Genomic DNA, 23,719 nt, shown 5'->3' with positions numbered 1-23,719 from the left:
GTCCCAGGCCTGCCCTCTGCACTGTACCCAATCCCATCCAGGGCCTCTTTGTTGGGGCCTTGCCTCTCCCAGCTCCTGGCGTCTGTCTGCCTGTCCCTTTCCTGACCCTGCTCACCTCCAAAGCTCACTTGTGGGCAGTGGGGCCAGAGGAGGCCTCTGGTGTCTGAAGGCACGGCTCACGTCCCTGCTCTTAGGCCATCAGCTGTGACCTCACATCACTGCAGCCTCCGTTTCCCCCACTGTGAAACCCAATATAGTGAGGGTCACATACGACCATGGAAATGCTTGGAACATCAGGAACACAGTAACCAGAAATTCTGCTGCTACTGTTGGACTGTTACCACCACCGACCTCAGAGGCCCAGTCGGAAGCAATAGCTGTGTAGAGATGCCTGACGCTACCCAGCTCAGCCCCTATGTCTCTGACCCTGCTCGTAGCTTGGGCCTTGGGTCCCCTTCTGCCTGAAGGGATGTCCATTTTTCTCTCTCCCTCCTTCCTTCTTATCATACCAGCCTCCTCTCTGGACTCCCTGTCATCACCTTCAGAAGACAAACAGTTTCTCTTAACCAAATTTAATTCCATCCAACAGCCAGAGTTAGCTCTTAAAAACATTACCCAGACCATGTTCCTCCCAGCTTGTTAAAACCCTCCAGCACCTCCAGTGCTCTTCATGGGAACCGAGGTCTATAAGATCCAACATAGTTGACAATTGTTCATCTCTCACCACTTTTCCCCTCCTTTCATTCTCACCTCAGGGCCTTTGCACATGCCGAACCTTTTCCTAGTCTTCCCTCAGACTGGCTCCTTCACATTTGCCAAGTATCAGCTTTAGGTCCCCTCTGTGGAAAGGCCTTTCCTGACTACCTGGTTACAGCAGGGCTCTTCTTGCTGCATACTGATGGGTGTCCCCACTAGCATTTGCTGGAACTGGATTTGAAAACTTGGGCAGTATTCTAGGCTCCACAAGTCCACAGAGGCTATACAAGAAGGAGGTGGTTGGCCACAGTGCAGGCAAGGGGCCCAGAACAGGTGCACAGCTCTCGGGTACACAAGCAGGGAAGCCTGACCTACTAGGAGATGAAAAGGGGGCTGGGGGGAGGGGAAGATCTGTGAAGGCATTTTTGTGTTCTTCGTGAGACAGGGTCTCATCGTGTAGTCCAGGCTAGCCTCAAGCTCACCATCCTTCTGCCTCAGCCTCCTGAGAGCTGGGATTAAGGCCTTTGGGTTGATTTGGGACAAGCTGGTTCTTATCTAAGGCCTCGGCATCCCCAGCTATAGAACAAGGGTGTTGGCCACCAGCAAGGCTGACGAAGAAGACCTTTGAGTATGGCAGAGGGGGCTCTGCCACCATGCAGCTAGGATGAGTTGTTCCCAGGAGGCTCAGAGCCTGGAACAATTCTCGTCTACCAAGGGATGGGAGGCCGGTGGTTTGAGAAAAGATACCTAACAGGACATCCCTGCAGCCCTACCTAACAGCCCCAAAGTGGGGCCACCTGTGCTGTCCCGCAACAGGGAGCCGGTCTATTAAGCAATTCCTGGGCGGAGAGGCAGCCGTCACAAAACACTATGGAGACACCAATTAAAGCAATCGAAAGGAAGCAACTCTCCCCATGTTTTAGTTATTTATTAAAATTCAAATCTAGAGAAACTTCTGGAAGGAAATGAACCCACTAGGGAACAGCTGCTTGCCTTTTTTTCTGCCCATGTGATCCCAGGCGACTTTTACCATCATCTTAGTGTTTTTAAGAATTAAAAAAATCTGGGAGGGAGAAGGTGGGGGAGGGGGCAAGGTGGAGAAATGACCCAAACAGTGTATGCACATGTGAATAAATGGATAAAATAAATAAATAAATAAATAAAACTATTTAAAAAATAAAATGGAAAAATGTAAAAAAAAATTTAACATTGAACACATTTTTTTTTTTTTTTTGATCAGCAAACAACCACAATAGACTGCTAGAAATGAGTAAACAGAGGTGGGGTGGAGGTCAAGGGAGTAGAGGAAGCCCCAGTTCGTTCCCAGTGCCTGACTGGCAGTCCCCACCCAGTCCGGATTTCAGGGAAACACGGGTGTGATATTGCGGATAGCAGCCACAAAAGTGCAGTTATGTCAGTCGGGAATGGCTGGGGCAGAAGTAGAGAAATGGGTTCTGGAACTTCTAGGTCATAGTGGCTCTTTTGTGGGAGAGGAATAGATTGCATTCAGGGCAAACTGACCCAGGCTCTGTGTTAGCTCTGCGTGGAGACAAGGACCAGGTCCCTGCCCTTGTGGGGCTCACAGTCAAGTCTGTGCAGGTGTTAAGTGAACTTGACAAACATAGGCCGCCCCAGGCAGCAGCTCAATGCTGTGATCTCCATCCACACACTCAGCATGGGACCAGGGGTGGGAGGCAGCTAGTTTAGAGGCTACGTGCTATAAGCGTGGGACCCCAGACAGAGTGACACCTGTGTCCCTGCAGCAAGCCCCAGCCAAGAGTGTGACATGTTAGCATAGAGGCTGACACAGAGATTGTTATCAGGGCCAGACCAGCGACACCAACCTGAGAGTATGGGATCCTGTGGGCAAGTGTGTCAAGTGGTAATGAAGAGGCCAGTACACAGGTGGGGGATGGGGAGGTCGGCACCTGCAGAGGGTGTGATGCCAGATTCAGGGGGAGGAGGCTAGCAGAGAAGGTTTCATAGGAGAGGTAACAATGACCTGGGCTCAGGGATGGTAATGAATGAGAGGTGGATATAGAGGGTGAGAAGGAGAGGGCATTCCAGGTGGAGGCCTTGCAGGGGTGAAGAGAGGCAGGAGGCCTGGCAGTTTGCCTGAGCCTGTGAAAAGTGAGGGTGGTGGCAGGAAAGGTGGTTGGGGGATGTTCCTGGGGCTGGAGGGGAGATGGGCTGAGCATGGGGACTGAGTGCTAACAGGGCTGGGGTCCTCAGCATGCCCCAGAATGTCCCAGACTGACGCAGAACCTCCCTTGGGTGGGAACCATCTGTTCTGACCCCTCAAATCAGGCCTCCAGGACCTGCTGGTCTAGCTCTGGCCCCGCTTGTCACTGGTCTCCCCATGTCTCTGTCTCTTACCTTCCGTCCCCTTCTCCTCTGTCCTTCTTTCCCTTCCTTTCTGTCTGTTCTGGTCCTGTTTCTCTCCTGTCTCTTCTTGTATTTCTTTCTCTCTGTCTCTGTCTCCTCCCTCTCCCCGTGTCTCCTGGCTGCCTCTTTGGACACCCAGGACAGAGCTGTGGGACTCCATAGAGAGCACAGGTCTTAGCCCCAGGATGCACCAACAGGTGATCTGCCTCTTCTGTGTGGCTTTGGGCACATGTCTTACCTTTCTGTGCTACAGCCTGAACCTGGCAGAAGGGCTCTGGGTTCCAGTTCTCCACACTGATTTGTGCCTGATTTTGACTCAGGGTGGACATTGAGATTATCCCACATGGGAACAGCCCAGGTCTCTCCCCGAGCACTGAAGCAACTCATTCAACCACACCATGGAGCAGAGTGGGGATGGGGCTCACAAAGCACTGACCTCAAGCCGGGGCTGGACCTGAAAGGGACTGTTGACATGAGTCTTTTTCTTCCTTCCTTCTCTTTCTTTCTTTCTTTCCTTCCTTCCTTCCTTCCTTCCTTCTTTCTTTCCTTTCTTTTCTTTCTTTTCTTTCTTTTCTTTCTTTCTTTCTTTCTTTCTTTCTTTCTTTCTTTCTTTCTTTCTTTCTTTCTTTCTTTCTTTCTTTCTTTCTTTCTTTCTTTCTTTCTTTCTTTCTTTCTTTCTTTCTTTCTTTCTTTCTTTCTTTCTTTCTTTTTCTCTCTCTCCTCCACCCTCCCTCCCTCCCTTCCTTCCATAGTACTGGGATTTGAACTCAGGGCCTTGTGCTTGATAGGCAGGCCTCTACTACTTGAGTCACATCCCCAGCCTTTTTGCTTTAGTTATTTTCAAACAGGGTCTCAAGTTTTTATCTGGTCCAGCCTGGGCCTCGATCCTCCTACTTAAGCTTCCTGTGTATCTGGGATTACGATGAACACCACTATGTCCAGCTTTTCTATTAGTTGAGATGGAGTCTCGAGAACTTTCTACCCAGGTTGACTTCGAACAGTGATCCTCCCAATCTCTGCCTCCCAAGTGTCTGGGATTACAGACATGAGTCACGATGCCTGGCCTTGACATGAGTATTTCTGTCACTGCTGGGGTATTTGCTAATATTGCTATTGTGTGGCTGTGACTAGATAAAGGACAAACTTGGTGGTCTAAAAAGTCCAGGGTTGTGAGAGCTCTCCCTTAGGTATGGCTGCCTATCCTTAGAAACAGGGTGTAGCTATGTATGCGGGGGACCTGGGAAACAGGGCTCCCTGGGAGATGGGGGTGTATGGACCAGGACCTGGGGGCACCTGAGTCCCTCAGATTGGAGCCTCAGTTTGGGGTGCTCTGAGGTTTAGCCTCATCTCACCATCGTGGAGACAGACTCTCTTGGCAGCTCCCACCCCCCAGTCTCTCCAGGTCAGGAGAGCAGGGAGTTCCCACGATCAGCTCAGAGCACAGTGAGGCATCTACACTGCAGCCTGGGGCTTCATCAGGCCACCACGAGGTTTGGGGTGTGTGAGGTTCCAGCCTCCTGGGAACTGGGTGCTCCGAACAGCGAACACACACATGCACGCACGCACACATGCATTCCACATGAGTCTCCCTGTTCAACTCTCATACATTTGGCTTTGCACACAATTTTGGGGGCTAATTATGCATGAAAGGAAAGGGGTTACCTGAAGAGGAGGTGTGAGTGACTTGCTCAAGGTCATACAGGGGGACAAGAAGCCAGGATTTAAACTCAGGTTGGTCTGACTCCAAAACTTGTGCTTTTCTTCAGGCTGGTGTCTTCTGAACACCTGCTGTGCGCACCGCCCTCACCTGCCTGTCACCTTGCCTTACATTTTGACATCTCTACACCTCTCAGGGCTATGATTTATTCAGCAGGTGTGTAGGTAACTAAAATCATGTTCAAATACTTAAGAAAGCTTTATTTTCTGCTTCTAACAGGAAGTCATGTCTCACTACCCCAAACAAAAAAACACTCATTTCCGTAAATAGAAAGGGCAGGGGACCATGATGACGGTAATCATGGCGAGGATCAAGCTTGCTGTGCCAGGCAGTTTGACACCCTATTGTGGCATTGACTGGTTTATCTCACACCAGTGCCTGGATGTGGACACGGTGCAGGCTCAGATGAGGTTTGGGTGAGCTGCTGGGTGAGTTCAAGGTGAGATACCTTTTCCAAGTCTCAGGGGGAGCAACAGAAGTGTGTGGTGAGCCCCGGCTGGCAGGCGCTGCTGCTGTCTTTCTATTTTTAGTGGTGCCAGGGGTTGAACCAGGGCCTCCCGTGTGCTAGACAGCCTGTTGCCCCTGAGCTATACCCCAGCCCTGCTCTTTCCCTTTAAAGGGGAAGATTAGCCAGGAGCCCATGGCTGACGCCTATAATCCTAGTTACTTGGGGAGCTAAGAGATCAGGAAGATCATGGTTTGAGGCCAAGCCAGGCAAATAGCTCATGAGACCCCATCTCCAAAATAACTACAGCAAAATGGACTGGGGGTGTGGTTCAAGTGGTAGAGCTCCTGCTTTGCAAGTGCAAAGCCCTGAGTTCAAATTCCAGTCCATTTAAATAAATAAATGGGAGGTTAGCAAAGGCTTGGAGAGGTGCTGGGATGTGTACGCAACCTTTCTCTGTGCGATTGTTAGAAGGATTGAGAGACGATAGGAAGGGAATTTCTTTCTCACTCCCATCTATGGCATGGTAAGCAGTGTATGTTCTAGAAGACCAGCTATCCAGGCTGAATAAGCAATGCTCTGAGTGTGTCCCAAGCATGGAAAGCCAGACTAGAAACCTCTTGCCATGGGGACAGCTGTGTCCACCAGTGGAGTTCTGGATCCAAGCCAAGGAACTTCTCCTACCTCTTGCACTGGGACCATGAATGTCTTGCTCTTTGCTTGTCCTGACTTCCTAGGGAGAAGCAGTGAGGGCCACAGGGGACCATGGGGCTTCTCCCTTGTGGTCACCTCCATGGGGTTGGGTTTCTGTGCTAACATTTACTCACCTGGCTACCAGGTTTCCAGGAAGTAATGAGGAGCACAGCCCCTTGGTGTGAGTGAGCAAGGACACTGCTGAGGGGTGTTGACCTCACAGCGGCTCCTTCATGGCTTTCTTCTAGGACCGTCCCTCCCTCCCCTCTCACGTGACCTCTGCACTTCAGCTCTGCTGCTTCTGAAAGAGGCCATTCTGTTTACCCTGGGCCTGACTTCTGGTCATTCCTCACCTCCATCTCTGGCCCTCAGAGTCTCCCCATAAATGGTGTCTCTGGCCATCCCTTCTCTCCAGGCCTCCCCTTAGGCCTCCTCATCCCTTCTTCACTGGCCTCCCTGACTCCTACCTACTTGGTCAAATTTATTTCTCAACACTGCCAGTGCCATCTTGCCTTCCCCCAGTACTTTATTATAGATAAAAAAAATTTTTTTGGCAGTACGAGGGTTTGAACTCAGGGCCTCACACTTGCTAGGCAGGAGCTCTTACCACTTGAGTCACTCTGCCAATCCTTTTTTGTGTTTGTTTTTCTCGAGATAGGGTCTCAAGAACTATTTGCTCAGGGCTGGCTTGGAATCACTATCCTCCTGATCTCTGCCTCCTGAGTAGCTAGGATTACAGGCGTGAGCCACTGGTGCCTGGCTATTATGGAAAATTTTAAAAGAGAGAAAGTCTGTTTTCCAGAGAACACCATATCCACTGCCTCAATTCTCTGTGAACCTCTTACTGTGCTTGCTTTTTTACCACCTATCCATTTATCTTACTGGTTTGGTGCATTTTAAAGGAAGTTGCAGAAGTCTATTCTCTTCTCCTTAATACTTCAGCTCCCATTCATTGCTCAGAGTCCAATATTTGTTTACAGTCTGGCTTTGGGCTTAGAGTGAGGCAAGGTGAAACTTTCATTGAAGGTCCAACATCCGGGTTCATCTAACTGCAGTCACCTCTGCCACGATGTCCACATTTGATCCCAAGGAAATCAGTCATGTGTCAAAAGTCAGTGCTACACCTGCCTCTTCTCCAAGATGGGTGCCCTGGATCTGTCTCCTAAAGAGGTTGGTGATGACCCTAAAGCAACTAGTGGCTGGGAGAGTTTAAGGCTTACGGTGAAACCAACCACGCAGGTATATACCAGAAGGTGACTTCTGCCATAGTCCTGATCATCAGTCATCAAGGGACAACTCAGAGATGGAAAAAAAGCAGAAATGCATAAAGCATTAGGGACATCACTTTTGATGATCTTGGCAATGGTGCTTGCCAGAGGTGGCAATGACCTTTAGACAGAAAACTTTCTGGAGCCATTAAAGAGACCCTGGGGAGTACCCAGCATCTGGGCTGCAATGCTCCCAGCTCCACTGTCTTGACATCATGGATGACACCCACAGCAGGACCACAGGATGCCTGGGTAGTTAAGAGCTGTAAAGAAAATATTTTAATACGCAAAGCACAGATCGGAAGTGTCCATTGCAAAGTTTTGACAAATGCATCCACCTGTGTAACCTAAACCCCTATCAAGGTTCAAAATTTTGCCGGGTACCAGCAGCTCCCGCGTGTAATCTTAGTTACTTAAGAGGCTGTAATTGGATGGATTTTGGTTCAAGGCCAGCCTGGGCAAATACTTTGTGAGACTCCATCTCCAAAATAACCAGAGCAAAATGGACTGGAGGTGTGGCTCAAGCAGTAGAGAGCCTGCTTTGCAAGCACGAAGCCCTGAGTTCAAACACTAGTCCCACCAAAAAACCCAAAAAAACAAAACAGAACTTCCCCATTGCCCCAGAATGTTTTCCTGTGCCCTTCTTAGCCAGTCCCCTTGAGTTCCTACTGTAGGGGTGGCTTCTAATTTTTTTCTTGAGAGCCACAGCGAGCTGGTGGCATTAACCAAGCCACTGGAAAGGCTAAAATTCCAGAGATAAAACAGCAGATTGATTTTGCCCAGGACTTCATATGCTGGGTACATTTCATGCTCTGTGCTGTCCTGTGTGCACTTGGCTTCTTCTGGTCAGCATGATCCCTTGGCTGGCCATTTGTGGGGTTGCACCTTGTGGCAGCTCATTCCTTCTCACGGAGGCACAGTGTTCCATTGTGTGACCTTGCCACAACGTACCCATTCATTTTTGTTCCTGTTGATGGACTCTGGGCTGTTTCTTGTTTGAAGTTGTTACAGATACACTTCCCATGAACAGGTCTGTGCAGCCTTTTTGAAATGCATGTTTTCATCTTCCTTAGGGTGGAATTGCTGGTGCTAGGGTAGGCTTATGATTGGTCTTGTAAGAAACTTCCAGAACTCTTTGCACAGTGGTTTTACATTTCACGTGCAGCATTTGAGCTTTGGTTGTTCCTCCCCCACGAGCATTTAGTGTTGTCTCACTCTTTTGAATTTTACCTTTCTGGTGGGTGGGCCAACGCCATCTAAAAAAAAAAAAAAAGAAGCCTATCTCCAGCTTCCTATGGCTCTCAAGGAAAAGCCCCGCTCATAGCCTAGTGTTCAAGCTCCCATGGTCCAGCCCTTCCATCCTTGACCTCTATTTAATTTCCTATATTGACCACAGGGATTCCTCCTGCGTGAACCTGGTTAGTTGTTTTTCTCTGTTTTACAAGGGCTGTTTTTCCAATCTGGAATGCACTCCTACCCTTGACATCCCATTGTCTAGCTTAGCTGTCACCTCTTCCAGGAAGCCTTCCCAGACATCTCACCCAGAGGAAGTCATGCCCTCTTACAGCCACGAGGTACTTTCTGTCCAGCTCTCCTGCAGCTTGGATGGCCTTCTTCTGTAACTGTCTCTGCTCTGCACTGTGAACACCACGAGAAAGATTCACCCATTGTCCTCAGTACCCAGGGGAAGCCTGTATACAGTAGGAGCTCAGGATGTATTTAAAAGCATACCTGGTCAATGGGGCAACTGTGACAGCTGCCCACATGTGCTGCATAGTTGCATGGGCCAGGCCCTGTGGGGGCCCTGTTTCAGTTTTAGATACAGACCAACTGCCATCTCTGCTGACTGTACTGGAAAACCATGACAGTGCTTCTACCCTGGTTAATGTGTGACATTGATAGGCAAACTCATAATCAATGAGTTGAATTTGTTAGATTACAAATGTCTGAGCCATTCCTTCTGTGTCAGTAGGGCAGTCTGGTTTTCTTCTCTGGACCTGTCTGCTCACATCCTGGTGATATCATATGCCCCAGAGGTGGCACCTGGGAGGCGGGCCCTTGTGACTTATTGAGGGGGTGCTCTTCAGGAAGAAGAGGGTACAGAGGCAGGGTAGGGCCTGGGAAGGAACAGCACAGATGTGGTCTTGGGTAAAGCAGTCTTGGCGGTGTTCTGGAATGTAAAGCCCACCACAGAGCTGATGCACCTTGAGGTGAGGGAACGGCCTTTGCCACTGTCCTGTGAGTTGGTCATTCGCTGTGGGCTGTCCCTGGGGGTGAAAGGGCTCATGCTCTAGAGAAGAGAAGGCTGTGAGCTGTTAGGTGCTCACACTGACAGGCCCTGAGTTCGAAGGGGATCCGGACAGGACAACGCGTGTCTACTAGTCCACTTCCGACACAGTCCACTCTAGCCAGGCACAGCTACTCCACAGTTCTGCTTGGTCGTTAGGTCATTATCATAGACTGAATTGTGGCCTTCAAAAGTTCATGTTAAAAAAATTCTTTTAGTATAAGTATATCCCATGCAATATTTGAGACATACTTACCTTAGCAATTCTTGTCGTTTATTTGAAAGGCTATGTTTTTATTGGTAAACCTCCAGTAACTCAGAATGTGACTGAATTTGGAGACAGGGCTGGTAAAGAGATGGCCAAGTTCACATGAGGCCCTAATCCAATCTGACTGTGTACTTGTGAGGACGGGAGATGAAGACACACAGAAAGACACGAGTGTGCACATGTGCAGAAGGACGATCAAGAGAAGAGGCAGTGGGGGGGGGGGGGCCAGCTGCAAGCCCAGGAGGGACGCCTCGCAGAAAACCTGCTCTGCCTCCATTTTGATCTGGACTTCCAGCCAAGGAAGGGATGTGAGAAAATAAATGTTTGTTCTTTAAGTCACTGGATCTGTGGCTTTTGTAAGGACAGCTTGAGTGGACAAAGACAGTCACAATCATGGGAAACTTACAAGTCAAATCAGTCCTGATGCTGCAGTCATTTGTGAGGACACCTGACACTCCTAACTCCCTCCTCCCTCCCAATTTAGTCCTCAGCACCTCCGTTGGTCCACGTGGCTTGTGTTAAGCTGTGGTTGTTATAAACACTGGAGAGTTATTTGTCCCTTAAAGTTAAAACTGGTCATGGATTACGGATCAGGCCCCGTGGTGGCCTGAGCTTCAGCCCCTTTCTTCCTCTTCCCCAGCTGCCTCCCCCCCAATCTCCAATGGTGATCAGGGCTAATCACCCCTGCAGTCTTGCTAACAATTTTCTTTACTGCTGGTCCATTGGCAAGAAAAGCTGGAAGAAGTCCAATGAAGCTGTAGCTTTCAGTTTAGTGAGATCCTTATTGTGCCTCCTAGAGAAAGCATCCCCTCTTTGAGAACCAAGACTTTTACACTCGCAGAGCCTAACATTTTTGGATGGAAAGTACAAACTCCACTGGATGCTGGTGGCTCATGCCTGTAATCCCAGCTACTTAGGAGACAGAGATCAGGAGGATCACGGTTTGAAGCCAGGCCTGGGCAAACAATTCACAAGACCCTTTCTTGAAAAAAACCCTTCACAAAAAAGGGATGGTGGAATGGCTCAAGGTGTAGGCCTTGAGGTCAAACCCCAGTACTGCAAAAGAAAAAAAAAAAGTACAAACTCCCCCATGTGTTACTGGGAGGGGTGGTGATTATGATTGGGGGATGCTGCTACTTGATTTCCAAACTGTGCTCCCCATGGATCCAGTACCCAGTGTCATAAAATGGCCTATAGCTTAAGACGTATCATGCATCCTAAAGGCTAAGGCCCACAGTAGCCAGCCTTCAAGTTGGCCTCCAATTTCCTACCTCCTAGTACTCATACCTTTATGTTGTCTTCTCCCACACTGTACCAGAGTTGGCCTCTGGGATCAGTATAAAATAGCAGAAGTTATCTCTGAGGTTAGGCTTTTATCTTTGGATCTTGTTGTTTCGGGTGATTTTCTCAGTGGAAAACTCACTCAGTAGGACAACCCATCCCTATGGAGGTCCCCTGTGGTGAGAAACTGAGGCCTCTGCCCAGCAGCCAATGAGGGCTGAGGGCTGCTGACAGCCACATGAGGTAAGGTAGAAGTGGATGTACAGTTGAGCCTTCCAATGAAACACCAGCTCTCGTCAAGATTCGGATTCAGAATTACCTAGATCCAATGCTGCCGAATTTCTGACTCCAAGAAACCCTAAGATGAAATTTTGGAATAATTAGTGACACAGCAATAGACAGTACCCATCCTTGGGTACAGTCACCACGCTAGTACCTCACCTTTACCTTCAAGAGCCTTTCCATAACTCCAGCAGGATGACACCTTCTGAATGGCAAAACCAATGGGTCCCATGACCATTGTGGCAGTGGTGCCATGATCTCTTTGCTAAAAGTAGGTCTACTGGTCCCAGGTGGTGGTGTGTGGGAACTCATTTTTGTGAATTAGACCTTTTGTCTGGAGGCTGAGCCACCAGGAAAGGCAAGTGCAGGAATGATATATGCCTGAGATCTAATTGCAGTTGACTTGCTGCCACGTGCCTGGCTGGTCTCCTGAGCAAATGGTCCCATAGAGATCAGTGTTGGCTTCTGTTGACCATAGGTCAGACATTCAGTGACCATTACTAGGTGAGCCTTGGTGTTTCCAGTCTTCAAATCATGTTTTCTTCCATGTCCCTGACTAAGCAATCAAACCATTTGCTTAGCCCAGGAGTCTGTAAATAGTCTCCCCTTTGACTATTACTCTCTTTTTTCAAAGTGGATAACCAAGTGTGCGTGGTGGACTTTGCTCAGGGGGAGGTCTTCCTCTCATTGCTATCTTCAGGGTCACCTCTAGGTGGTGCTTTCACAGTCTGGGTAAGTGTGTCCCAAAGGTCCATGTGTTAAATAAAGTCTTGGTCCCCAGCTCATGATGGTGGAGGTGGAGTCTAGTGTGAGGTCCTTATCATTGGGGACATGCTCTTGAAGGGAATGTGCAACCCCAGTTTCTGTCTCTTCTTTTGCTTCCTGGCCATGAGATGAGCAGTTTTGTTCCACCATACACTCCCACTGCTGTGTGTCGCAACAGGCCCAAAGCAACAGGGCCAACTGATCATGGACTGAAACTAAAACCATGAGCCAACTAAGCCTTTTCTGTTTCTAGGTTGATTATCTCAGGTGTTTGTTATAGTAACAGAAAGTGACTACACAGGGCTACAATGAAATGACCTCCTTTTTGGGGTCACATCAATATACTGAGCTGACCCATTCATGAACAAAGCTCGAGTTGCTTCCTGCTCCATCAGTTGGTCATGGCAAACACCTCTGGTGGCCATAGGTGTGAATGGAAGGAGAAGTGTTGGTGCCACACTCATAGACGATGTGGGCATCTGGACCACCTGTTCATGCAGCTTACTTATGCTCCTTGGGTCTCTTGAACCCAGGCTAGAGTGATGTACCATGTGTGTCTGGTGACGAGTTGCTCTTGGTCCTGCTGACCTCATAATGACAGAGCCCAGTTCATGATGGGCAACTCTACTCATACTCATGACCACTTAATGTCCTGGGGTCAGCTGTCCCTTCTCTGCCAGGGCCCTATAGTATGTCAGGAGCTGTTTTTCTAACTATGCAGCTCTGTACCAAAGATGGCCTGGCCTGGCCCAGAACTCTAGCAGTCTTCTCTGTGACTTCCTTATCAGGGCTCACAGGAAACTCTGTAGGGCATCCGTACCAATCACAGTTACTTTTAGTACCAGGGGATCTGCCTGACCCCATGGCTCAAATAACAGTGCTATTTGAACAGTAGCCTGAGTGTGCCGCGAGTTATTTACTGCTCTGGACCTGCCTGAGCTGTAGCTCAGTGGTAGAGTGCTTGCCTGGTATGCATCAGGTCCTGGGTTTGTTCCTCAGCACTGCAAAACAGAGAACGAAAACCAAACCAAAACCAAAAACTAGCATATACATAATAAATATTCCCTTCTGTGTGGTAGAGGATACCACACGGTAGGAGCTTCAAATGTACACACCTTTAGAGCAAGGTTGCTAGATAAAATGTAGGAAGCCCAGTTATATTTGAATTTCAGATAAATGATGAAATGAAACCTTTTCAGTTTAAGTATATTCCACACAATATTCACTAACACTAAGTATTTGCTTTTGGTACACTAAAATTTAATTGTAATCGTATGTTCTCCCTCATATGTGGACATTAGATCAAGGGCAAACACAACAAGGGGATTGGACTTTGAGCACATGATAAAAGCGAGAGCACACAAGGGAGGGGTGAGGATAGGTAAGACACCTAAAAAACTAGCTAGCATTTGTTGCCCTTAACGCAGAGAAACTAAAGCAGATACCTTAAAGCAACTGAGGCCAATAGGAAAAGGGGAACAGGTACTAGAGAAAAGGTGAGATCAAAAAGAATTAACCTAGAAGGTAACACCCACGCACAGGAAATCAATGTGAGTCAATGCCCTGTATAGCTATCCTTATCTCAACCAGCAAAAACCCTTGTTCCTTCCTATTATTGCTTATACTCTCCAACAAAATTAGAGGTAAGGGCAAAATAGTTTCTGCCGGGTAGCGAGGGGGTGGCGGGGAGAGAGAGGGAGCAAGGGGGTTTGGGAGGGGGCGGGGGGAAGGGGGGAGAAATGACCCAAACATTGTATGCACATACGAATAAAAAAAATTTAATTGTTTGCTTATCTGAACTGCAAATTTAGCTGTGCCATATAGATGTACATTTTTTTATTTATTTAAATTTTATTTTGGGTACTGGGGATGGAACCCAGGTGCTTGTATATGCCAGAACATACTCCACCACTGACTATTTTTAATGGGTAAACTTTTATTGCTACTTTATTCCCTACTTTAGGGACCAAAGTTAATAACTTGGTATGCTGGTTGGGAAAATGGATGGCAAATGTAATTATGCTTAGCACCCAATGAAAGAATAATCAGCACTGAAACTAAAATTTTTAAAAAAAGTATTGCATTTGGAGACCATGAGTTTTAACCTGGAACAAATAGCCTGAGCTCTGGAGGCTGACTGCTGAGGTCTCAATGCTCGATTCAGCGTTCACAAGTTTTGTGACTTTGGGTCTTGGAGTCCCAGTCTCTGTGGAGAAGGTAGGAGATCCTTGCAGGACGAAGGGCACTGCCCCATCGCCTGAAGAACGTGTGCATCGGCTCCCTCTAGTGGTCACAGGGCAAACTGTGAGTGTTGGTGCCAGGTTAAGGGCCTGGAGATTCTGGCTTGAGGCCAGGCTGGTCCCTCCTCAAGTTCACTGGATTCCAGTCATTCACATATCACTGCCACAGCTTGTGCCATGCACCAGTCACCATTACTCTTACTCACTGGTATGTTCCTCTAAATTTTCTCCCTATTTTTAGTTCAAGAAATCTATTGTAATAGCAAAATTTTCATCATTATTTTAAGTACAAAAACCCCTTAGAGTCAACTTCCCGAAACAGAAGGTAACTGCAAAGTAGATACAAGTGAGAGAGAAAAATGCTATTACATTTTCCTAGATAATGTGGAGAGATTTGGAGTCTAGTTTTTTCTCTCTCTCTCCAACATCCCCCTTCTCTATCTGAAAAGAAAGATTACAGAAGTAATGCCCAAAGTATTCAAGAAGGGCTAACTCCCAACTGAGACATTATTCTTGCTACAATTGGAAGAAGGGAAAAAGAAAATCCCTCAGGAGGCAGGGACAGGAGAATCAGGGTTCAAGGTCAGCCCTGGCATAAATTAGTGATACCTTGCCTCAAAAACAAACTGGGTATGGTGGCACATGCCTATAATTCTAGCTAATTGAGAGGCAGAGGTAATAGAATCATGGTCAGAGGCTGACCCACACAAAAGTGAAAAACAAACTAAAAAGTGAGGGGACTAGAGGTATGGTTTAAATGTGTATGGTTTTGGAGCAGTTAGCAAGCAAACATGAGTCCCTAGATTCAATCCCAGTACTGAAAAAAAGGCAGAAGGAACAAATACAGAAAAAACAAAAGCATTGCCCCTTCAGGATTCAAAGTTACTTCCTGCTATGCTTGGGCACCATCTGAGCTTGTCTCACACGTGTCCACACTGGGGGACAGATGGAGAGATGTGGAAACCCAGCTCCTGGGGGCCCTGCCCCTCCATGTCCACTAGCGTATTTCTGCTCTTATGTGGTTTGGATAGAGTGGAAAGGGCAAATTGTTAAATAAGCAATCAGAACAACATAAAACGGCAACACTGGACTGCAGCCATTTTCATCCTCAAGGGAGGATGAAGAATTTACCTAAGGGCAAAGGCTGTTTGCTAAGGAAAGTAGGTTTCTGGGTCACTGAGCACTGATTAAAGGCCACTTCCAGGACAATATCTGGAATAGAAAGGGCAGAATGGCTTTAAACTGTGTCCACAAATTCTCTGATGCCCCCTTCAAGAGGGTGAGCCTAATTCTCCTCACCTTGTGTGGATTTAGTGGCTCATTCTAGTGAATAGAATATGGCAGAAAGCAAGATTCAGTCATGAACAGGTGCTATAGCTTCCTTCTTTCTCAAATCACTTGTTTGGGGATAGTTCCCTGCTATGTTGTGAGGACATTTGCTGTAGTCTGGATCTGAAGTATTCCCCAAAGGTTCATGTGTTAAAGGCTGGGTCTCCAGCCTGTGGAGCTATTGAGGGGGGGTCTTCTTGTCACAAGAGGGGTGTGCATAGTTAGTTGCCCTGCATTAGCTATGGGGGGCACTCATTAGCCAATGACCCATACTGGTCTTTTTTTTTTCAAACTTTGTCACTATCTTGTAGTTACTTCCCACAGACCTAAGAAATGGCCCTGTGAGTAAAGCAAAATCACGCAATTACTGTATGAGGCGTTTCCAACGATGTGTGGCTATAGTACAGAAGCCCCATCGGGATAGACCTAAATACTCATACTGGTCTTGCTCTTTCTTCTGTTCATGTGAGTAAAGCATTTGTGATGGTTAATCTCGATTGTCAACTTGTCTGGATTGAGAAGTACTAGGGGATTTGTAAAGCACCCTGTTGGGTGTGACTGAGGGTGTTTCCAGAGAGCATTAACTAAGGGGGAGCCCTCCCTCAGTGTGGGTGGCACATTCCCTAGGTTGGGGCCCCTGATGGGGAAAAAAGGAGGGAGAAAGAAGGGAGTCTGTTAGTATGGGCATTCTGTCTCTCTGCTTTCTGGTTGTCATGATATGAGCTGCTCTACTCCACCATGCCTTACCTGCCATGATGGACTGAAACCTCTGAAACCATGAACCCAAATACGTTTTTCCTCCCTTAAGTTGTTAAGTGATGAGAAATTACCACAGCACTGTTTTATCCAGTACTTGACTGCATGGTATTTTTCCTTGACAACTCAATTACTAAGATGCAATGAGCAGAAGTGTTTAGAGTCTGCCCCGGGATTGGTAACCAATGCACAGTGTTCTGCTTCCATGGAGTTGAGAACCAGTGCAAGCTATTCTGCTTAGCAGTTTGGCACAGTAAGCATGGTTGCCAAGGAAACACAACAGGACATAGTAGATATGAGGCCATTGCTCTAAAGTGGGGCCAGCTCCCTATGGGATGATGGACTGACCAAGGTGCTGTCTACTGCACAGGGATAAATGAGATGTGGCATTAGCTCCCACCATATCCCAGGGGTTGTAAATGATGCCTGGGGAAGGTGAAGGGCCCCTGAGCAGAAAGCCCTGCTGGGTCTGGTCTACTTGAGGGCCTCAAGTGACATGTTTTCATGCAGAATGAGAATGAGACTGTTGAAATGGGGTCATTCTCTGAGGGAGAGATTAGACTATAAAAGGGAAAGACTAGACAATAATATGGACAAGGCTAGGGAAGTTTCTGCAACCTGATTTGTGCTTGACTGTGAATGAATAGCTTGCTTGTCAGAAGGGACTGAGCAACCTAGAGGGGTCCAAGATTCAAAAACATGGCTTGGTTTACTGGTGGCACTGCAAAACTAAAGGCCAATGGTGTCCACTGGACTACAGTTGCCTTGTAGCCATCTTTGACCTGAGACTGGACATGGCTGTTTACCCAGGGTGCTGACCTGCATGCAGTGGTGAAATCTGCAGACCACTCCCACCACTGTCCACCACTATGTTCACTGGCTCATAGGCCATTGCCAATACTAAGCCATCTGGTCAGAAGATGGCAACTGAGTGACTGGATTAGCATGGGATCCCTGGGTGGGGAAAGGCCTATGGCAGCAATTTGCTGCCTGGAAGGAACATGTATTTGCCACTCATGTGGATACTTATAGAAAAGGACCCTTTATAATGGAATATGAGTGGAGGTTTTGTGCCAAACAAGCTTGTGCCACAGGAAGCAACAGTCACCTGCTGGATACATCAACTTATGGACATGGAAGTCCACCTCAGGTGCAAGAATTGGCCAGGCTCAGGGAATGAGCCTGGAAGATGCTAAGATTAAGGTGCATTACAGTCTTTGGATTCTTCCCAATAAGTCCAAATTGTTCAAAGAGGAAAACTGAGGCACATTAACTAATGACTATAAACCACTGTGGTTTTACCTCATCAGACCACAGCTCCCTGCCACAAGCACTGATGTGCCACTTGTCATTGATTCCTAGTTAGACTATGGCATTGCCATCCTAGTCTGACACGCGGAGCTTAAAGTACCATAGCTGCTCTTGAGAAGAAGTTACATAATGCTTTTGGCTATCCCACAGGATGGCAATCTGATCAAGGAACATCTTTCAATGCCCAAGCAACAATGATGGTCTTTCTTTGAGCCCTGTCACCGAAGGCAAATAGACTCACTGAATGTGATAGACATTGCTGATGGAGTGGTACCCTCCATTTTGCTGAGGTAGAATGACCACTAACACTATACTTCAGTGTGAGGGAAAGACAGCCCAGCAGAGACTAGGCAACTCCGACTGGGCTGGACCTACAAATCTCATTCTCAGTGACTCCAACCTTACCTTTTTCCATTTAGAGTGAGCATGTAGGGGGTGGTATGTGGTTTGGGCTGCCACAACACCTCAGACATGGCCTCCCACTTTAATCTGGAGTTGATGGTCCCCCCTGGGTATCTCCTTTCTGTGGGTCCCATAGGAGTGGTGGATGGGACAAGGAGTTCCAGAATGCTAGGGTCTCTCTGGTGGCACTAGGGACAGCCGATCCTTCCAGTCTGGTGGTAACATTGTCAGACATATGAAATCTGTGCATACATCCTCCTCCTCCCTGGCTTGGATAATTGGGGCTAAAAGTTTTGGATCAAGCAAGAAGGTTAAGTGAGTGTATAGTTGAGGTTTTAATACCTGAACAGCCAGGACACAAAGTGATAGACAAGAATACATCCAACCAAAAAGTATGGGAAGTGAGCATGTTACAAGCCAGCTGGGGCCTTTCATTCTACTCCAACAGGAATCATGGGTCGGCGAGGAGAAGCTCCTCCAGTTATTATGGATCCTTGGCTGGTTTTTGTAATCCTCTGTGAGCAGCAGCAGATAACAGTGAGCAACAGCAAGTGGTGCCCTCTAGTGTTGCAGCTCTTGTGTAATCCCAGGGTTCTGGTGAAGGTGGGACTGCAGGAGGTCCTGAAAGGTGATAATTAGCCAGCGAGACACTCCTTCTTCCCAGGAAACATCTGTTTGCACCAGAGAGACATCTCCGCCCTCGGGCAATAATAAAAAAAAAAGGCTATAAAATACAATTTCCAACCTGACCCATGGGACCACCGGTTTCTGGGTCCTGCTGCATGCTCCCATGCAGCATTTCTCTTCTCTTCTCTCCAAATAAAATCTGACTTCTGCTGCTCGAGTCCACCTTTGCTTTGTATATTAGAGCAAACCAAGAACCCCAAAACCCGAAAATTCCTGAGTATCATCTGCGTATCATCTTGGTGACTATAAAGGGACACTTCTCCACTTGAGGTCGGTACAGGTTGTGCCAAACTGGAGGGGACTGCCTAGGAAGTGGCTGTGATCATCCAGCACTCTAATGGAGTCTGTCCTCCAGGAGAGCCCCCACAAGACGGCTTAGCTACGGTGGATCTCTCAGGCTGACTCTCTCTCTCTCTCTTGCTAAGGAGGGTTTCTGCCTCGGGAACTTGGGGAAAAAGCTCTGAGCCCTCTATAGCTGGTAAGGCAGGCAACTGGAGAAACTGGGGGCTTGGCCAGGGCTTATACTGGACTGCCAGTGCTACATGGGTGGAGCTGAAACCTCAGTGCACTGAGGCTTTTTCCTCTCAACTCTAGGCTTCCTCCCTCCTTAAACTCTCTTCTTTTCAGATCTGACCAACTAAAGAGCAGGTCAAAAACAGCTGGTGGAAAGGAAAGTTTCTCTTCAAGCCATAAGGGCATTCTGGCTGGGGAAACTCCCTGGTGAGACCTGAAGGCTGAAGAGGTAACTTCCTGGCCCGCCCTGAGGCTCCAGAGGTAGCTAAGTATGGAACCCTCCAGCATGCCTGCAAAGAACAATCAGTTCTCTACATTTTCTTCACAGCTCCCATGGCCCGAGAGTGGAGGTCACCCCTTACTTCCAGAGCTCCAGTACTGCCTCTGGCAGGATGGACCTGGACAGCTGTGATGACTAATAATCCTTCATGAATTGAGCCTGGGAACTCTTTTCCCCAATCCTCAGCTTCTCCTTCTTCTTTCCCAAGTACATCAGTATGAGTGGCCTCCCCCTATGTCCTAGACAGCAGGAAGCTTCCTTCTTCAGCCGAGTCTGGGAGAGATCCCTACATCCCCCACTCAAAACCTAATCCTTAGACTATATCTTCAAGAGCTCCAGTGTCTCTTCTGCAGCCCCCATTTCAATTGACTACACCAAAAAGTGCTACTCTCTAACTTGGGCTTATCTGTTTTTGTCAGGCATCTGGTTGATCTGGTTAAGCAGGTTCCTGTAGTCTGTTCTCAGGAGAGAAAAGAGTTAAGTGGATAGAGACCTCAACAGTCTCCGTTTTAATCCCTTACTCAGCAAAAAACCAATGCCTTTGAATGCTCCCTCTGTTTTCGTAGAAAACAGGCTATATAGGGGGACAAAAAGTCTACCTCATCAAGAGTCCCCACCCACACCTTCACAGGGGTCCTCCCTCTGGCCATGCAAACCCTCTTGGTTACTTTAGAGCTCCTCACTGATAGAGTTGTTTTTAAATTACAAGCCTTCAGCTGATAGAAGAGAAGCAGGTACCTGGGTTGTAAGGCAAACAGGCAAAATAAGATGAACAGGCCAAAAAAAAAAAAATTGATCAGGGTCACTCCAGCTGGGTGAGTGCAGCCAGATGTACCTATATGTTTTCCCCTGATCTTAGCCACAAGTGGCAGTGGTGGGAGAGCATGGGAGAGAGGAATGCTGTCTCCCACATAGAGGATCTCCTCACCTGGGGATGCCTAGGTAAAAGGAGGAAAAACCCCTGTTAAGATGATCGATTTTCCCTTTCTTCCCTTTTTAGATAGGGACTCAAACTTCCAGGATCCCAGAAGCATCTCCCTTTGTTTGCTTGCTAAAACATTGGGAAGACCTTGATCCAGAAAGTCTTCAATGAAAGTGACTCAAGTTTTACTACACCCAGGCCTGGCCACAATATCCTCTGGGAGATGGGGGAAAATGGCCAGAAGGAGGGAACATTAATTATAATACCATTCTTCAATTAGATATGTTCTGTAAAAAGGAGGGAAAATGGAATGAAGTCCCACATATTCAACTTTTCTTTTTCCTAAGAGACCACACAGAATGGCTGAGAAAATGCAGGCTAGATACCCAGACCATAGTGACCCTTTACAGAAAGCCCCCAAACTCTCTTGAGGAACCAGAACCCAAAAAAAACACCTGATGCCCCAAAACCCCCAACAATGTCAAAGGGGGCCTCCCCTATGACAGAAATCAAATCTCCAGGGGAGCCACAGGGAATATATTCTACCCTGAGGAAACTGTTTGATGCCCCATCAGCTCCCCCTCTACCCTCTTACCCAGGCACCTCATTCCCTCGACATCGTCCCACAGACTCTACCCACTCCAGTTAATTCCTGGGGGTGATAAGGCTCACATTCCTTTCAGATTAAGTGAATTTAAAGAAATAAAAAAAGATTTAGGAAATTACACAAAAAACCCAGATCAGTACATCTAGGCATTCGGAGAAGTCAGCCAAAACTTTGAACTGAGCTGAAAGGATGTAATGCTATTGTTATCTCAGACTCTCCCTTCCCTGGAGAAACAGTGAGCACGAAAGCAGGAAGCCACAGCTGGGGATGATTATCACTTAGATAAATGTGGCCTTACAGGGCCCTTAGAGGAAGAGAAGAGGGAGGAGGAAGAAAGACAGAGACACTGTATACCTAAAAGAGAATTCCAATTCTGAATTCCCACAGGAGACCAGGAAGTACCTAGCTATGATCCTAAGTGGGACCCTGAGAATGACAAGGATGAAGGGACCTGTAACCACTTCATCCACTGCATTCTTGAGGGTTGAAGGAGAGCCAAGATAAACCCCTTAATTACTCCCAAGTCATGGCTGTACAGCAAGGACCCTTAGAATCCCCAGTAGCTTTCCTACAGAGACTTAAGGATGCTTTACAAAAGCATACCAACATTGCACTGGAGTCACAGGAGGAGGAGATCATCCTAAAAGATAAATTTTTAACACAGCCCCAGGTATTCGTAGAAAGCTTCAAAAGCTGGTGGCTGACGGGAACAGAGATCTAGACCAATTAGTCTGTGTAGCCACATCCATATACTATAATAGGGACTTAAAAAAAGAAAAGAAGGACCTGGAGAGGAAAAAGAATAAGGAAAAATGATGAGAGGCTCTGACTGCAGTGCTCAGAGAGGTTCTCCCAGGGCAGAGTCCAATCCCAAGGATATGTTTTCAATGTGGACAGGCAGGCCATTTTAGGAGGGAGTGCCCCAGAGGAATCCATCTCCATGACCCTGCCCAATTTGCCAGGGAAATCATTGGAGGAACATTGTCCTCCGTTCCCTAGAGCATTCCACCCAATGATGGGTCCTGAGGACCCCCATTCAGGCTGCCGTGACCACCATAAAAGCAGAGGAGCCCCGGGCACTACTTACTGTTGAAAAGCACAAAGTCAGCCTCCTTATCAATACTGGAGCTGGCATTTCAGCTATTCTTTTCTCACCCAGACCCAGGTCCTCCAAGAAAATTACTGTTGGAGCATATCAGGCCAGCCTCTAAAGTGTTATTTCACTGAGCCTATAGCCTGCTCCTGGGGAGATTTCCACTTCTGTCACTCCTTTTTATTTGTCCCAGAACCCCTACTCCTCTGCTAGGGCAAGACTTTCCATCTAAATTGGGGGCACAGCTCCTTTTACCCCCAGGGGAGTACTTTTGCTTGCCCCAGGTAAAGGAACAAATAGATCCCATAGTGTGGATGGATGGACATACTGTGAGACCGGTACAAACAGCAATCCCATTTCTAATTCTTCTCAAGGATCCCTCTTTGTTTCCCAATTAAAAAAAAATCCTTTAAAAATCAAAAGTTAAAGAGGGACTAATTCCCATAATCAAAGACCTAGAGAGACAGGGACTGCTAATAGAATGCTCCAGCCCATATAATACTCCTATTCTCAGTGTCAGGAAGGGACCTAACAAATGGAGGCTAGTCCAAGATCTCCACCTGATCAATGAAGCAGTAGTGCCTCTCTACCCTGTAATTCCAAATCCCTATATGCTTTTAGCCCAAATACCCCCCAAGTACTGCTTACTACTCTGTCCTGGACTTAAATGATGCCTTCTTTTGCATTTCCTTACAACCTAAAAGTCAGCCTATATTTGCCTTTGAGGACACCCACATTGTAAGAAAAATGATTTTTTTCTATCAAAGTATTTGTTACTCTCTTAGGTTACTTAAAACTTCCTCAGGTTGCCATCTTAGGTGATTTTCATGTTTAAAGGGTCCTTGCTTCTTCAGGATTCCTATATGACTCCATTGCCCGGCAACTGCATGCCCTAACCCATCCCCCAATAGCTAATCAAGGAAGATTGTGAACCTTTGACCTGGACAAATCCCAGGTGAGGGTCAGGTACGACTGCATCAGGGACATAAGGAAGGAGCCACTGTCAGCCATTTTGTGCTCGAGTGTTTGCTTAGTGGGAGTGAGCACATGCTTGCACCCTCTTGATCAAAAGAAATTGCCTTGTCAAGATTTTCTGTCTCTTGTGCCTGTTTTTGGCACCAGAGGGTCTTAATTCCAACAACATGAAAGGTTGGACAGGTCACCTGGACTGTCCTCCCCCAGGGATCAAGAGACATCCCCCATCTCTTTGGGTTGGCTCTAATCCTAGACTTGGCAGAGAGGCAATATCCACAAGCTACTTTGCTACAATATGTAAATGACCTCCTCCTCTGTGGACCAACTGAGCCTGTCATTTTGCAAGCCACTGAATCCTTACTAAACTTCCTAAAAGGAGTTATAAACTCTCTAAAGAAAAAGCCCATTTGTGCTATTCTAGGGTTACACATTTAGGTCTTTTCCTGGAGAAATAAATGAGGGCTCTAGGAGAAGATATAATCTGTCTGATCCTGATGTTTCCTCTACCTAAGACTCT

General features: G+C 47.4%; 1 non-coding gene across 1 annotated transcript; it reads right to left on the bottom strand.

Annotated features, from left to right (window-relative positions):
* Positions 1–15,954: 15,954 nt before the first annotated feature.
* On the bottom strand, positions 15,955–16,088 carry LOC141423724 (small nucleolar RNA SNORA18). The gene has a single exon (XR_012448544.1). It is a non-coding gene; the product is annotated as a small nucleolar RNA SNORA18 (small nucleolar RNA).
* Positions 16,089–23,719: the final 7,631 nt, after the last annotated feature.

The sequence above is a fragment of the Castor canadensis genome, chromosome 5 (assembly GCF_047511655.1).
Source record: "Castor canadensis chromosome 5, mCasCan1.hap1v2, whole genome shotgun sequence".
In the NCBI taxonomy this organism is placed as follows: domain Eukaryota; kingdom Metazoa; phylum Chordata; class Mammalia; order Rodentia; family Castoridae; genus Castor; species Castor canadensis.
Note: the sequence above shows the minus strand (reverse complement) of the source record. Positions and strands in the feature narration are given on the sequence as shown.